The sequence below is a fragment of the Oncorhynchus keta genome, unplaced genomic scaffold (assembly GCF_023373465.1).
Source record: "Oncorhynchus keta strain PuntledgeMale-10-30-2019 unplaced genomic scaffold, Oket_V2 Un_contig_269_pilon_pilon, whole genome shotgun sequence".
NCBI lineage: Eukaryota > Metazoa > Chordata > Actinopteri > Salmoniformes > Salmonidae > Oncorhynchus > Oncorhynchus keta.
This window is the reverse complement of record NW_026285285.1, coordinates 185,001-202,495: the sequence shown is the minus strand read 5'-3', so window position 1 is coordinate 202,495 and position 17,495 is coordinate 185,001. Positions and strand designations below refer to the sequence as shown.

At 46.4% G+C, this 17,495-nt stretch overlaps 1 pseudogene; it reads left to right on the top strand.

Moving 5' to 3' along the window:
- Nucleotides 1-17,495, top strand: part of LOC118379948 (sarcolemmal membrane-associated protein-like) — a 144,601-nt pseudogene that overhangs the window by 16,782 nt on the left and 110,324 nt on the right.

Below are 17,495 nucleotides of genomic sequence, written 5' to 3'. Positions count from 1 at the left end.
AGCAGGCAGCGTCTGGAGTTGAATATAGACAGACACACCCCTTACTTGAAATGCAGCCCGGTTCTTCCTGCTTGTACTAATACACTACACCCCCCCCCTCGCTGCTTGAAGGACAAACCAGATCGTGCTGATAAAGCAGCGGGTGTCCGTCCTATCTTCCCTGGCCACTGAACATAAGCCGTAACGTCCTATCTTCCCTGACCAGAGAACATCAGCCGTAACGTCCTATCTTCCCTGAACACAGAATATCAGCCGTAACGTCCTATCTTCCCTGAACACAGAATATCAGCCGTAACGTCCTATCTTCCCTGACCACAGAACATCAGCCGTAACGTCCTATCTTCCCTGACCACAGAACATCAGCCGTAACGTCCTATCTTCCCTGACCACAGAACATCAGCCGTAACGTCCTATCTTCCCTGACCACAGAACATCAGCCGTAACGTCCTATCTTCCCTGACCACAGAACATCAGCCGTAACGTCCTATCTTCCCTGACCACAGAACATCAGCCGTAACGTCCTATCTTCCCTGACCAGAGAACATCAGCCGTAACGTCCTATCTTCCCTGACCACAGAACATCAGCCGTAACGTCCTATCTTCCCTGACCACAGAACATCAGCCGTAACGTCCTTTCTTCCCTGACCACAGAACATCAGCCATAACGTCCTATCTTCCCTGACCAGAGAACATCAGCCGTAACGTCCTATCTTCCCTGACCACAGAACATCAGCCATAACGTCCTATCTTCCCTGACCACAGAACATCAGCCGTAACGTCCTATCTTCCCTGACCAGAGAACATCAGCCGTAACGTCCTATCTTCCCTGACCACAGAACATCAGCCGTAACGTCCTATCTTCCCTGACCACAGAACATCAGCCGTAACGTCCTATCTTCCCTGACCACAGAACATCAGCCGTAACGTCCTATCTTCCCTGACCACAGAACATCAGCCGTAACGTCCTATCTTCCCTGACCACAGAATATCAGCCGTAACGTCCTATCTTCCCTGACCAGAGAACATCAGCCGTAACGTCCTATCTTCCCTGACCAGAGAACATCAGCCGTAACGTCCTATCTTCCCTGACCACAGAACATCAGCCGTAACGTCCTATCTTCCCTGACCAGATAACATCAGCCGTAATGTCCTATCTTCCCTGACCAGAGAACATCAGCCGTAACGTCCTATCTTCCCTGACCACTGAACATCAGCCGTAACGTCCTATCTTCCCTGACCACAGAACATCAGCCGTAACGTCCTATCTTCCCTGACCACAGAACATCAGCCGTAATGTCCTATCTTCCCTGACCAGTCTTCCCTGACCACAGAACATCTTCCCTGACCACAGAACATCAGCCGTAACGTCCTATCTTCCCTGACCACAGAACATCAGCCGTAACGTCCTATCTTCCCTGACCAGAGAACATCAGCCGTAACGTCCTATCTTCCCTGACCAGAGAACATCAGCCGTAACGTCCTATCTTCCCTGACCACAGAACATCAGCCGTAACGTCCTATCTTCCCTGACCACAGAACATCAGCCGTAACGTCCCTATCTTCCCTGACCACAGAACATCAGCCGTAACGTCCTATCTTCCCTGACCAGAGAACATCAGCCGTAACGTCCTATCTTCCCTGACCACAGAACATCAGCCGTAACGTCCTATCTTCCCTGACCACAGAACATCAGCCGTAACGTCCTATCTTCCCTGACCAGAGAACATCAACCGTAACGTCCTATCTTCCCTGACCACAGAACATCAGCCGTAACGTCCTATCTTCCCTGACCAGATAACATCAGCCGTAACGTCCTATCTTCCCTGACCAGAGAACATCAGCCGTACCACGTCCTATCTTCCCTGACCACTGAACATCAGCCGTAACGTCCTATCTTCCCTGACCACAGAACATCAGCCGTAACGTCCTATCTTCCCTGACCACAGAACATCAGCCGTAACGTCCTATCTTCCCTGACCACAGAACATCAGCCGTAACGTCCTATCTTCCCTGACCACAGAACATCAGCCGTAACGTCCTATCTTCCCTGACCAGAGAACATCAGCCGTAACGTCCTATCTTCCCTGACCAGAGAACATCAGCCGTAACGTCCTATCTTCCCTGACCACAGAACATCAGCCGTAACGTCCTATCTTCCCTGACCACAGAACATCAGCCGTAACGTCCTATCTTCCCTGACCACAGAACATCAGCCGTAACGTCCTATCTTCCCTGACCAGAGAACATCAGCCGTAACGTCCTATCTTCCCTGACCACAGAACATCAGCCGTAACGTCCTATCTTCCCTGACCACAGAACATCAGCCGTAACGTCCTATCTTCCCTGACCAGATAACATCAGCCGTAACGTCCTATCTTCCCTGACCAGAGAACATCAGCCGTAACGTCCTATCTTCCCTGACCACTGAACATCAGCCGTAACGTCCTATCTTCCCTGACCACAGAACATCAGCCGTAACGTCCTATCTTCCCTGACCACAGAACATCAGCCGTAACGTCCTATCTTCCCTGACCACAGAACATCAGCCGTAACGTCCTATCTTCCCTGACCACAGAACATTAGCCGACCAGAGAACATCAACGTCCTATCTTCCCTGACCAGAGAACATCAGCCGTAACGTCCTATCTTCCCTGACCAGAGAACATCAGCCGTAACGTCCTATCTTCCCTGACCACAGAACATCAGCCGTAACGTCCTATCTTCCCTGACCACAGAACATCAGCCGTAACGTCCTATCTTCCCTGACCACAGAACATCAGCCGTAACGTCCTATCTTCCCTGACCAGAGAACATCATCCGTAACGTCCTATCTTCCCTGACCACAGAACATCAGCCGTAACGTCCTATCTTCCCTGACCACAGAACATCAGCCGTAACGTCCTATCTTCCCTGACCAGAGAACATCAACCGTAACGTCCTATCTTCCCTGACCACAGAACATCAGCCGTAACGTCCTATCTTCCCTGACCACAGAACATCAGCCGTAACGTCCTATCTTCCCTGACCAGAGAACATCAACCGTAACGTCCTATCTTCCCTGACCACAGAACATCAGCCGTAACGTCCTATCTTCCCTGACCAGAGAACATCAGCCGTACCACTTCCCTGAGAACATCAGCCGTAACGTCCTATCTTCCCTGACTACAGAACATCAGCCGTATCCTATCTTCCCTGACCACAGAACATCAGCTGTAACGTCCTATCTTCCCTGACCACAGAACATCAGCTGTAACGTCCTATTTTCCCTGACCACAGAACATCAGCCGTAACGTCCTATCTTCCCTGACCACAGAACATCAGCCGTAACGTCCTATCTTCCCTGACCACTGAATATCAGCCGTAACGTCCTATCTTCCCTGACCACAGAACATCAGCCGTAACGTCCTATCTTCCCTGACCACAGAACATCAGCCGTAACGTATCCTATCTTCCCTGACCAGAGAACATCAGCCGTAACGTCCTATCTTCCCTGACCAGAGAACATCAGCCGTAACGTCCTATCTTCCCTGACCACAGAACATCAGCCGTAACGTCCTATCTTCCCTGACCACAGAACATCAGCCGTAACGTCCTATCTTCCCTGACCACAGAACATCAGCCGTAACGTCCTATCTTCCCTGACCAGAGAACATCAGCCGTAACGTCCTATCTTCCCTGACCACAGAACATCAGCCGTAACGTCCTATCTTCCCTGACCACAGAACATCAGCCGTAACGTCCTATCTTCCCTGACCAGATAACATCAGCCGTAACGTCCTATCTTCCCTGACCAGAGAACATCAGCCGTAACGTCCTATCTTCCCTGACCACTGAACATCAGCCGTAACGTCCTATCTTCCCTGACCACAGAACATCAGCCGTAACGTCCTATCTTCCCTGACCACAGAACATCAGCCGTAACGTCCTATCTTCCCTGACCACAGAACATCAGCCGTAACGTCCTATCTTCCCTGACCACAGAACATTAGACCACTGAACGCCGTCCCTATCTTCCCTGACCAGAGAACATCAGCCGTAACGTCCTATCTTCCCTGACCAGAGAACATCAGCCGTAATGTCCTATCTTCCCTGACCACAGAACATCAGCCGTAACGTCCTATCTTCCCTGACCACAGAACATCAGCCGTAACGTCCTATCTTCCCTGACCACAGAACATCAGCCGTAACGTCCTATCTTCCCTGACCAGAGAACATCATCCGTAACGTCCTATCTTCCCTGACCACAGAACATCAGCCGTAACGTCCTATCTTCCCTGACCACAGAACATCAGCCGTAACGTCCTATCTTCCCTGACCAGAGAACATCAACCGTAACGTCCTATCTTCCCTGACCACAGAACATCAGCCGTAACGTCCTATCTTCCCTGACCACAGAACATCAGCCGTAACGTCCTATCTTCCCTGACCAGAGAACATCAACCGTAACGTCCTATCTTCCCTGACCACAGAACATCAGCCGTAACGTCCTATCTTCCCTGACCAGAGAACATCAGCCGTAACGTCCTATCTTCCCTGACCACAGAACATCAGCCGTAACGTCCTATCTTCCCTGACTACAGAACATCAGCCGTAACGAACATCCTATCTTCCCTGACCACAGAACATCAGCTGTAACGTCCTATCTTCCCTGACCACAGAACATCAGCTGTAACGTCCTATTTTCCCTGACCACAGAACATCAGCCGTAACGTCCTATCTTCCCTGACCACAGAACATCAGCCGTAACGTCCTATCTTCCCTGACCACAGAACATCAGCCGTAACGTCCTATCTTCCCTGACCACAGAACATCAGCCGTAACGTCCTATCTTCCCTGACCACAGAACATCAGCCGTAACGTCCTATCTTCCCTGACCAGAGAACATCAGCCGTAACGTCCTATCTTCCCTGACCAGAGAACATCAGCCGTAACGTCCTATCTTCCCTGACCACAGAACATCAGCCGTAACGTCCTATCTTCCCTGACCACAGAACATCAGCCGTAACGTCCTATCTTCCCTGACCAGAGAACATCAGCCGTAACGTCCTATCTTCCCTGACCACAGAACATCAGCCGTAACGTCCTATCTTCCCTGACCACAGAACATCAGCCGTAACGTCCTATCTTCCCTGACCACAGAACATCAGCCGTAACGTCCTATCTTCCCTGACCACAGAACATCAGCCGTAACGTCCTATCTTCCCTGACCACAGAACATCAGCCGTAACGTCCTATCTTCCCTGACCACAGAACATCAGCCGTAATTCTATACTGAACAAAAATATAAACACAACATGTAAAGTATTGGTCCCATGTTTCATGAGCAAAGATAAAAGTTCTCTCTAAAATGTTCCATACACACAAAAAGCTTTTCTCATTTTGTGCACATTTGTTTACATCCCAAAGCATTTCTCCTTTGACAAGATATGCCACTCCTGTCAGTTTGATGGATTATAAAGAAGCTGATAACACAGCATGATCATTAAACGTGCACCTTTGGGCCTCCCGGGTGGCGCAGTGGTTAAGCGCACTGTACTGCAGCGCCAGTTGTGCCACCAGATACTCTGGGTTTGCGCCCAGGCTCTGTCGTAACCGGCCGCAACCGGGAGGTCCGTGGGGCGACGCACAATTGGCCTAGCGTCGTCCGGGTTAGGGAGGGTTTGGCAGGTAGGGATGTCCTTGTCTCATCGCGCACCAGCAACTCCTGTGGCGGGCCGGGCTCGGTGCGCGCTAACCAAGGTTGCCAGGTGCACAGTGTTTCCTCCGACACATTGTTGCGGCTGGCTTCCCGGTTGGATGCGTGCTGTGTTAAGAAGCAGTGCGGCTTGGTTGGGTTGTGTATCGGAGGACGGCATGACTTTCAACCTTCGTCTCTCCCGAGCCCGTACGGGAGTTGTAGCAATGAGACACGGTAGTAGCTACTAAACAATTGGATACCACGAAATTGGGGAGAAAAAGGGGTAAAAGAAAAACGTGCACCTTGTGCTGCGGGGGAAAAAGGCCACTCTAAAATGTGTGGTTTTGTCAATGCAAATGGCATGTTGACTGCAGGAATGTCCACCAGAGCTGTTGCCGGAAAATTGCATTTACATTTCTCTACCACAAGCTGCCTCCTATGTCGTTTTAGAGAATTTGGCAGTATGTCCAACCGGCCTCACAACCGCAAACCATGTATAACCACACTACATGATCTCCACATCCGGCTTCTTCACCTGCGGGATCGCCCACGCTCCAGCAGGTATATCTCACTGGTCATCCCCAAAGCCTTTCCTTCCAGTTCTCTGCTGCCAATGACTGGAACGAATTGCAAAAATCACTGAAGTTGGAGACTTCTATCTCCCACACTAACTTCAAGCAATGGCTGTCAGAGCAGCTTACTGATCGCTGCAGAGCCCATCTGTTAATAGCCCATCCAACCAACTACCTCGCCACTATGGCCTATTTATTGCCTTACCTTCATACTAGATTTGCACACAGTATACAAATGTTCTATTGTGTTATTGACTGTACGTGTGTTTATCCCATGTGTAACTGTTGTTTTATCTTGGCCAGGTTGCGGTTGTAAATGAGAGCTTGTTCTCAACTGGCCTAACTGGTTAAATAAAGGTGAAATAAAAAATTAAAGTCTGAGGGGGGTGGGTGCTGAGGAGTATTTCTGTCTGTATTAAATCCCTTTTGTTGGGATAAACTCATTCTGATTGGCTGGTCCTGGCTCCCCAGTGGGTGGGAATATGCCCAACCATGGCTGTGCCCCTGCCTCGTCATGTGAAATCTATAGATTAAGGCCTAATGAATTTATTTCAGTTGACGGATTTCTTTATATGAACTGTTTCTCAGTAAATTCTTTGAAGTTTTTGCATGTTGCGTTTATATTTTTGTTCAGTATATTTCCAAATGTGTGTTCTCATGGCTCTCTTGTCCCTCTGCAGCAGACCTATGGTGAGCAATGCCCTAAACTATAGTATTGTAACTGTGTATTCCACCTCTCTGTATTTCAGTTCTACCTACAGGACACTAAGAGTAGTAACGGGACGTTCATCAACAGCCAGCGTCTGAGCCGGGGTTCCGAGGAGAGTCCTCCCTGTGAGGTCCTCTCTGGTGACTTCATCCAGTTCGGTGTGGACGTCACAGAGAACACCCGTAAAGGTACACACCGATGATGTCTGCTGTACAGTTGAAGTCTGAAGTTTTTTCCAACAATTGTTTACAGACAGATTATTTCACTTATAATTTACTGTATCACAATTCCAGTGGGTCAGAAGTTTACATACACTAGTTGACTGTGCCTTTAAACAGCTTGGAAAATTCAAGAAAATTACGTCATGGCTTTAGAAGCTTCTGATAGGCTAATTGACATAATTTGAGTCAATTGGAGGTGTACCTGTGGATGTATTTCAAGGCCTACCTTCAAACTCAGTGCCTCTTTGCTTGACATCATGGGGAAATAAAAATAAATCAGCCAAGACCTCAGAAAAAAAGTTGTAGACCTCCATAAGTCTGGTTCATCCTTGGGAGAAATTTCCAAACGCCTGAAGGTACCACGCTCATCTGTACAAACAATAATACACAAGTATTAACAACATGGGACCATGACAGGAAGGTGACGTGTTCTGTCTTCTAGAGATAAATGTACTTTGGTGCGAAAAGTGCAAATCAATTCCAGAACTACAGTGAAGGACATTGTGAAGATGCTGGAGGAAACCGGTACAAAAGTATCTATATCCACAGTAAAACGAGTTCTATATCGACATAACCTGAAAGGCTGCTCAGCAAGGAAGAAGCCACTGCTCCAAAACCGCCATAAAAAGCTAGACTACAGTTTGCAACTGCACATGGGGACAAATATCGTACTAGTTAGAGAATTGTCCTCTGGTCTGATGAAACAAAAATAGAACTGTTTGGCCATAATGACCATCGTTATGTTTGGAGGAAAAAGGGGGATTCTTGCAAGCCAAAGAACACCATCCCAACTGTGAAGCACGGGGGTGGCAGCATCATGTTGTGGGGGTGCTTTGCTGCAGGAGGGACTGGTGCACTTCACAAAATAGATGACATCATGAGGTCGGAAAAGTATGGAAGTTGAAGCTTGGTCACAAATGGGTCTTCCGGAATGGACAATGACCCCAAGCATACTTGGGGGTGGCAGCGTAGCCAAGTGGTTAGAGCGTTGGACTAGTAACCGAAAGGTTGCAAGATCTAATCCCCGAGCTGACAATATGTCATTCTGCCCCTGAACAAGGCAGTTAACCCACTGTTTCTAGACCATCGTTGAAAATAAGAATTTGTTCTCAACTGACTTGGCTTAAGAACTGCAAAGTCAAGGTATTGGATTGGCCATCACGAAGCCCTGACCTCAATCATACATTGAACATTTGTGGGCAGAACTGAAAAGCATGTGTGAGCAAGGAGACCTACAAACCTGACTCAGTTACACCAGCTCTGTCAGGAGGAATGGGCCAAAATTCACCCAATTTATTGAAGGAAGCTTGTGGAAGGCTACCCAAAACGTTTGACCCAATTTAAACAATTTAAAGGCAATGCTACCAAATACTTATTGAGTGTATGTAGACTTCTGACCCACTGGGAATGTGATGAAATAAATGTATTTAGAATTCACTTAACCAGCATGGCTACCACTGCATTCTGCAGGGATATACCATCCCGTCTGGTTTGGGCTTAGTGGGAATGTCATTTGTTTTTCAACAGGACAATGACACATCTCTAGGCTGTGTAAGAGCTATTTGACCAATAAGGAGAGTGATGGAGTGCTGCATCAGATTTTTATTTATTTATTTTTATTTTTTTATTTCACCTTTATTTAACCAGGTAGGCTAGTTGAGAACAAGTTCTCATTTGCAACTGCGACCTGGCCAAGATAAAGCATAGCAGTGTGAACAGACAACACAGAGTTACACATGGAGTAAACAATTAGCAAGTCAATAACACAGTAGAAAAAAATGGGCAGTCTATATACAATGTGTGCAAAAGGCATGAGGAGGTAGGCGAATAATACAATTTTGCAGATTAACACTGGAGTGATAAATGATCAGATGGGCATGTACAGGTAGAGATATTGGTGTGCAAAAGAGCAGAAAAGTAAATAAATAAAAACAGTATAAAAACAGTATGGGAATGAGGTAGGTGAAAAAGGGTGAGCTATTTACCTATAGACTATGTACAGCTGCAGCGATCGGTTAGCTGCTCGGATAGCTGATGTTTGAAGTTGGAGAGGGAGATAAAAGTCTCCAACTTCAGCGATTTTTGCAATTCGTTCCAGTCACAGGCAGCAGAGTACTGGAACGAAAGGCGGCCAAATGAGGTGTTGGCTTTAGGGATGATCAGTGAGATACACCTGCTGGAGCGCGTGCTACGGATGGGTGTTGCCATCGTGACCAGTGAGCTGAGATAAGGCGGAGCTTTACCTAGCATGGACTTGTAGATGACCTGGAGCCAGTGGGTCTGGCGACGAATATGTAGTGAGGGCCAGCCGACTAGAGCATACAAGTCGCAGTGGTGGGTGGTATAAGGTGCTTTAGTGACAAAACGGATGGCACTGTGATAGACTGCATCCAGTTTGCTGAGTAGAGTGTTGGAAGCCATTTTGTAGATGACATCGCCGAAGTCGAGGATCGGTAGGATAGTCAGTTTTACTAGGGTAAGCTTGGCAGCGTGAGTGAAGGAGGCTTTGTTGCGGAATAGAAAGCCGACTCTGGATTTGATTTTTGATTGGAGATGTTTGATGTGAGTCTGGAAGGAGAGTTTGCAGTCTAGCCAGACACCTAGGTACTTATAGATGTCCACATATTCAAGGTTGGAACCATCCAGGGTGGTGATGCTAGTCGGGCATGCGGGTGCAGGCAGCGATCGGTTGAAAAGCATGCATTTGGTTTTACTCGCGTTTAAGAGCAGTTGGAGGCCACGGAAGGAGTGCTGTATGGCATTGAAGCTCGTTTGGAGGTTTGATAGCACAGTGTCCAATGACGGGCCGAAAGTATATAGAATGGTGTCGTCTGCGTAGAGGTGGATCAGGGAATCGCCCGCAGCAAGAGCAACATCATTGATATATACAGAGAAAAGAGTCGGCCCGAGAATTGAACCCTGTGGCACCCCCATAGAGACTGCCAGAGGACCGGACAGCATGCCCTCTGATTTGACACACTGAACTCTGTCTGCAAAGTAATTGGTGAACCAGGCAAGGCAGTCATCCGAGAAACCGAGGCTGTTGAGTCTGCCGATAAGAATTTGGTGATTGACAGAGTCGAAAGCCTTGGCGAGGTCGATGAAGACGGCTGCACAGTACTGTCTTTTATCGATGGCGGTTATGATATCATTTAGTACCTTGAGTGTGGCTGAGGTGCACCCGTGACCGGCTCGGAAACCAGATTGCACAGCGGAGAAGGTACGGTGGGATTCGAGATGGTCAGTGACCTGTTTGTTGACTTGGCTTTCGAAGACCTTAGATAGGCAGGGCAGGATGGATATAGGTCTATAGCAGTTTGACCAGATGACCTGCCTCCACAATTCCCTGACCTCAACTCAATTGAGAGGGTTTGGGATGAGTTGGACTGCAGAGTGAAGGAAAAGCAGCTAACAAGTTCTCAGCACATGTGAGAACTCCTTTAAGACAGTTGGAATTGCATTCCAGGTGAAGCTGGTTGAGAGAATGCCAAGAGTGTGCAAAGCTGTCAAAGGCAAAGGATGGCTACTTTGAAGAACCTCAAATATAAAATACATTTTGATTTGTTTAACACTTTTTTTTGGTGCGTGTTATGCTGCTGGCCATTTTAAAATGCACGGTTAGGCTATGATGTAAGCATCTTGGCAGGGAGTCAAGGGTGTGTGTGTGTACACGTGCGCTCTCTGAGGAGAGGAGTGTTTTGGAGAGTTGACAGACTGCAGTAGTGTCTGATTGCAGCTGTGTTGAAATGAGAACACATGAAATGGCTGCTTTCTTCACGATGCAACAATAGCTTCTTAGCAACTCAACTACACTATATTAGCTTTTTGGTGCTATCCAGATTTCCATACCATTTCTGGACCATTCCGGGGTATATACGATATTACCTAATGTGCACACAAGGGATGCTATTTTGGCAACAGGGATCTTGATCCAGGAGGGGTTTGAATGTCTCTGCTGTAACCAAGAAGCTTGACATTAATATCTAGCCATTTAGCTAGCAAGTTAGCAAACCAAATGTATAGCAGGAGCCCTAAGCTGGATATAATTTGACACTTTTTAGATTTCTTATATAGTTACACTTCATAGTTATAAGCAGTTCTGTAGCATGCACACTGCCTCAAATGTATTTATTATTTTAAACTGTATTGTCAATTTTGAAATACCCCAGTGTATGGTTTAAACAGTATATTGCCCAAGCCTACACTATTTCATCACAGCTTCTTGGTATCTGATGGGTGAAGTCTGCATCAGTGTGGTTGTTTCTCCACTATGAATAAATTAGCCAAACCCAACATGGGTTGAAGTTGGAAGTTTACATACACCTTAACCAACTACATTTAAACTCAGTTTTTCACAATTCCTGACATTTAATCCAAGTAAAAAATTTCCTGTTTTAGGTCCGTTAGGATCACCACTTTATTTTAAGAATGTGAAATGTCAGAATAATAGTGGAGTGATTTTATTTTTTTCATCACATTCCCAGTGGGTCAGAAGTTTATATACACTCAATTAGTATTTGGTAGCATTGCTTTTAAATTGTTTAACTTGGGTGAAATGTTTTGGGTAGCCTTCCACAAGCTTCCCACAATAAGTTGGGTGAATTTTGACCAATTTCTCCTGACACAGCTGGTGTAACTGAGTCAGGTTTGTAGGCCTCCTTGCTCACACACGCTTACAGTTCTGCCCACACATTTCCTATATGATTGAGGTCAGGGCTTTCCAATACCTTGACTTTGTTGTCCTGACGCCGTTTTGCCACAACTTTGGAAGTATGCTTGGGGTCATTGTCCATTTGGAAGACCCATTTGCGACCAAGCTTTAACTTTCTGACTGATGTCTTGAGATGTTGTTTCGATATATCCACATCATTTCCCTGCCTCATGATGCCAACTATTTTGTGAAGTGCACCAGTCCCTCCTGCAGCAAAGCACCCCCACAACATGATGGTGTTCTTCGGCTTGCAAGCTTCCCCCTTTTTCCTCCAAACATAACAATGGTCATTATGGCCAAACAGTTCTATTTTTGTTTCATCAGACCAGAGGACATTTCTCCAAAAAGTACCATCTTTGTCCCCATGTACAGTTGCAAATCATAGTCTGTTTTTTTATGACGGTTTTGGAGCAGTGGCTTCTTCCTTGCTGAGCGGCCTTTCAGGTTATGTCGTATAGGACTCGTTTTACTGTGGCTATAGAATACTTTTGTACCTGTTCCCTCCAGCATCTTCACAATGTCCTTTACTGTAGTTCTGGGATTGATTTGCACTCATCTCTAGGAGACAGAACGAGTCTCCTTCCTGAGCGGTATGGCAGCTGTGTGGTCCCATGGTGTTTATACTTGCGTATCATTGTTTGTACAGATGAGCGTGGTGCTTTCAGGTGTTTGGAAATTGCTCCGGAGGTTGAACCAGACTTGTTGAGGTTTACCTTTTTTTTCCTGAGGTCTTGGCTGATTTCTTTTGATTTTCCCATGATGTCAAACAAGAGGCACTGAGTTTGAAGGGAGGCCTTGAAATACATCCACAGGTACACCTCCAATTGACTCAAATGATGTTAATTAGCCTATCAGAAGCTTCTAAAGCCATGACATAATTTTCTGGAATTTTCCAAGCTGTTTAAAGCCACAGTCAACTAGTGTATGTAAACCTCTGACCCACTGGAATTGTGATACAGTGAAATAATCTGTCTGTAAACAATTGTTGGAAACATTACTTGTGTCATGCACAAAGTAGATGTCCTAACCGACTTGCCAAAACTATTGTTTGTTAACAAGAAATTTGTGGAGTGGTTGAAAAATTAGTTTTAATGACTCCAACCTAAGTGTATGTAAACTTCAACTGTATATTACACCGTTATAGATCCGTCTCCCCTTTACAGCCCTTTCTGGAGTACTGCCCGTAGATACTCCCCTGTCAAGAATTCAGTCGGACAAGTCTTTTAGCTAGACGGCTAATACTCCTGAAATGGAAGGTTGCAGCTCCCCCATCTTATAAATATTGGGTGGGAAATGTGTTGTGCTCTCTGAAATTATATATATTTTTTATTCAATACACGTGGGAACCCCACACTGTTTTGAGGCTTCCATTCTGGTCTTACTTTCTGTAGCTCAGTTGGTAGAGCATGGCGCGTGTAACGCCAGGGTAGTGGGTTCGATTCCCGGGACCACCCATACGTAGAATGTATGCACACATGACTGTAAGTCGCTTTGGATAAAAGCGTCTGCTAAATGGCATATATTATTATTATTATATTACTTTGAACAGTCCATCCTCGGTTGGAATTCTTATTAAAACCACAGTAAGTCTGTACTTGACTCCCCGGTGACTTAAGGGCTGGATGAGCATGTCTTTGTTTTTTTTTTGTTTTTTTTTGGGGGGGGGGGCATCTAGGTTAATGCTGTGTCTTTTGATTCTTATTGAATGTGACCTTGCGGATGCCTTGTTCATCTTGCCATGTCAGAGACTAATGTGAGCTTGTTTTGCCCTGTTTTTAAATTTTATTTACACTTTTGTATAAAAAATGAAAGACATGTATATACCTGCAAACATTTCTAATAACATGTGTTAACTTTAACAACAACAATAACAATATAATCTATTTTAGAATAAGGTTGTGACGTAACAAAATGTGGAACACGTCAAGGGGTCTGAATACTTTCCGAATTTACTGTAGAGGAGTCGTGCCATGAGGGTGTATAATAACGCGTGTGTTCTGTGGGTGTGTTGCAGTCACCCATGGCTGCGTAGTGTCTACAATCAAGCTGTTTCTACCGGACGGCGTGGAGGCTCGACGACGGTCAGAGTAAGTACTTCGTTACACTGGGAATACTAGTGAGGCAAACAACCAGGAAAAAAACAGATCATTCCCGGTGTCTGCCCATTCTGCCCAGATGTAAAATACATTATACACAGTCAAATATAATTCACCATGTACTGAGAATTCAGTGGGGTCTTTCTGTAACGTGTAATTAACGTTTATATCCAGAAAGTCATATTTCGTAACCTGACAGAGACATTTTTCAGGATTTACATGTTGTTGTGGTCGTCTGCTAAGTTCTTTCTTTGTTTCACAAAAAGACAAATGAACAGGAAATTAACCGAATTACACGGAACAAAACAGATTCATTAAAACATGTATATATTTACCCAGCAGAGTTACATGGGGGAAAACCTTCTAAATTAACATAACACTGAATTACATGGAGAAACATCTACATTAACATGACACTGAATTACATGGAGAAACATCTACATTAACATGACACTGAATTACATGGAGAAACATCTACATTAACATGACACTGAATTACATGGAGAAACATCTACATTAACATGACACAAACTGAATTACATGGAGAAACATCTACATTAACATGACACTGAATTACATGGAGAAACATCTACATTAACATGACACTGAATTACATGGAGAAACATCTACATTAACATGACACAAACTGAATTACATGGAGAAACATCTAAATTAACATGACACTGAATTACATGGAGAAACATCTACATTAACATGACACAAACTGAATTACATGGAGAAACATCTAAATTAACATGACACAAACTGAATTACATGGAGAAACATCTACATTAACATGACACTGAATTACATGGAGAAACATCTACATTAACATGACACTGAATTACATGGAGAAACATCTACATTAACATGACACAAACTGAATTACATGGAGAAACATCTACATTAACATGACACTGAATTACATGGAGAAACATCTACATTAACATGACACAAACTGAATTACATGGAGAAACATCTACATTAACATGACACTGAATTACATGGAGAAACATCTACATTAACATGACACAAACTGAATTACATGGAGAAACATCTACATTAACATGACACTGAATTACATGGAGAAACATCTACATTAACATGACACTGAATTACATGGGGGAATAAACTTCCAATTCAACCTGACAAGCTGGATTACATGTATAAAAAACAACTGCCAATTGTGATGACTGGCTCGATTGTGGAGCAACATTTGAAGTGGTATTTTTTACGTTGGATAAAAGAAGAGACTCAGAGCTAGAAAATGGTATCGTACACTGCAGTTGAGGAACAATGGGAAAGTAATTCTGCCTTGATAGTTGATAAACTTGTAAACCCACTTTTGAGAAAATGTCCTTTAAATATTTTGGTATACCTACTGGAGAGCTTTTTGTCTACACCCATTCAGCAACATTCACACCCTCTTAAGCTTTAGCCCCACCCATCTCTTTAAGGATTCACATGTGAGGCTAAACGACCAAAAATGTCAAGACGAAAGGCTGGTTTATACTACGGGTGTGTTCATTCTGGAGTGCCAGTGTGTGCTCAGAGTGCATTCTGGGTGTTCGTAAACTCGGAGCGGTTCGCTCTCGGAGCATTCAGAGAGCACACTGGACGCTCTGGCTGAGGAGTAGGGTTGATCCCAGCGTTCTGACCTCACACTAGACACTCTGGCTGAGGAGTAGGGTTGATCCCAGCGTTCTGACCTCACACTAGACACTCTGGCTGAGGAGTAGGGTTGATCCCAGCGTTCTGACCTCACACTAGACACTGGCTGAGGAGTAGGGTTGATCCCAGCGTTCTGACCTCACACTAGACGCTCTGGCTGAGGAGTAGGGTTGATCCCAGCGTTCTGACCTCACACTAGACACTCTGGCTGTGGAGTAGGGTTGATCCCAGCGTTCTGACCTCACACTAGACACTCTGGCTGAGGAGTAGGGTTGATCCCAGCGTTCTGACCTCACACTAGACACTCTGGCTGAGGAGTAGGGTTGATCCCAGCGTTCTGACCTCACACTAGACACTCTGGCTGAGGAGTAGGGTTGATCCCAGCGTTCTGACCTCACACTAGACACTCTGGCTGAGGAGTAGGGTTGATCCCAGCGTTCTGACCTCACACTAGACGCTCTGGCTGAGGAGTAGGGTTGATCCCAGCGTTCTGACCTCACACTAGACACTCTGGCTGAGGAGTAGGGTTGATCCCAGCGTTCTGACCTCACACTAGACGCTCTGGCTGAGGAGTAGGGTTGATCCCAGCGTTCTGACCTCACACTAGACCCTCTGGCTGAGGAGTAGGGTTGATCCCAGCGTTCTGACCTCACACTAGACACTCTGGCTGAGGAGTAGGGTTGATCCCAGCGTTCTGACCTCACACTAGACGCTCTGGCTGAGGAGTAGGGTTGATCCCAGCGTTCTGACCTCACACTAGACACTCTGGCTGAGGAGTAGGGTTGATCCCAGCGTTCTGACCTCACACTAGACACTCTGGCTGAGGAGTAGGGTTGATCCCAGCGTTCTGACCTCACACTAGACGCTCTGGCTGAGGAGTAGGGTTGATCCCAGCGTTCTGACCTCACACTAGACGCTCTGGCTGAGGAGTAGGGTTGATCCCAGCGTTCTGACCTCACACTAGACACTCTGGCTGAGGAGTAGGGTTGATCCCAGCGTTCTGACCTCACACTAGACACTCTGGCTGAGGAGTAGGGTTGATCCCAGCGTTCTGACCTCACACTGGACGCTCTGGCTGAGGAGTAGGGTTGATCCCAGCGTTCTGACCTCACACTAGACACTCTGGCTGAGGAGTAGGGTTGATCCCAGCGTTCTGACCTCACACTAGACACTCTGGCTGAGGAGTAGGGTTGATGCCAGCGTTCTGACCTCACACTAGACGCTCTGGCTGAGGAGTAGGGTTGATCCCAGCGTTCTGACCTCACACTAGACACTCTGGCTGAGGAGTAGGGTTGATCCCAGCGTTCTGACCTCACACTAGACACTCTGGCTGAGGAGTAGGGTCGTTCTGACCTCACACTAGACACTCTGGCTGAGGAGTAGGGTTGATCCCAGCGTTCTGACCTCACACTAGACACTCTGGCTGAGGAGTAGGGTCGTTCTGACCTCACACTAGACACTCTGGCTGAGGAGTAGGGTTGATCCCAGCGTTCTGACCTCACACTAGACACTCTGGCTGAGGAGTAGGGTTGATCCCAGTGTTCAGACCTCACACTAGACACTCTGGCTGAGGAGTAGGGATGATCCCAGCGTTCTGACCTCACACTAGACACTCTGGCTGAGGAGTAGGGTCGTTCTGACCTCACACTAGACACTCTGGCTGAGGAGTAGGGTTGATCCCAGCGTTCTGACCTCACACTAGACACTCTGGCTGAGGAGTAGGGTTGATCCCAGCGTTCTGACCTCACACTAGACACTCTGGCTGAGGAGTAGGGTTGATCCCAGCGTTCTGACCTCACACTAGACCCTCTGGCTGAGGAGTAGGGTTGATCCCAGCG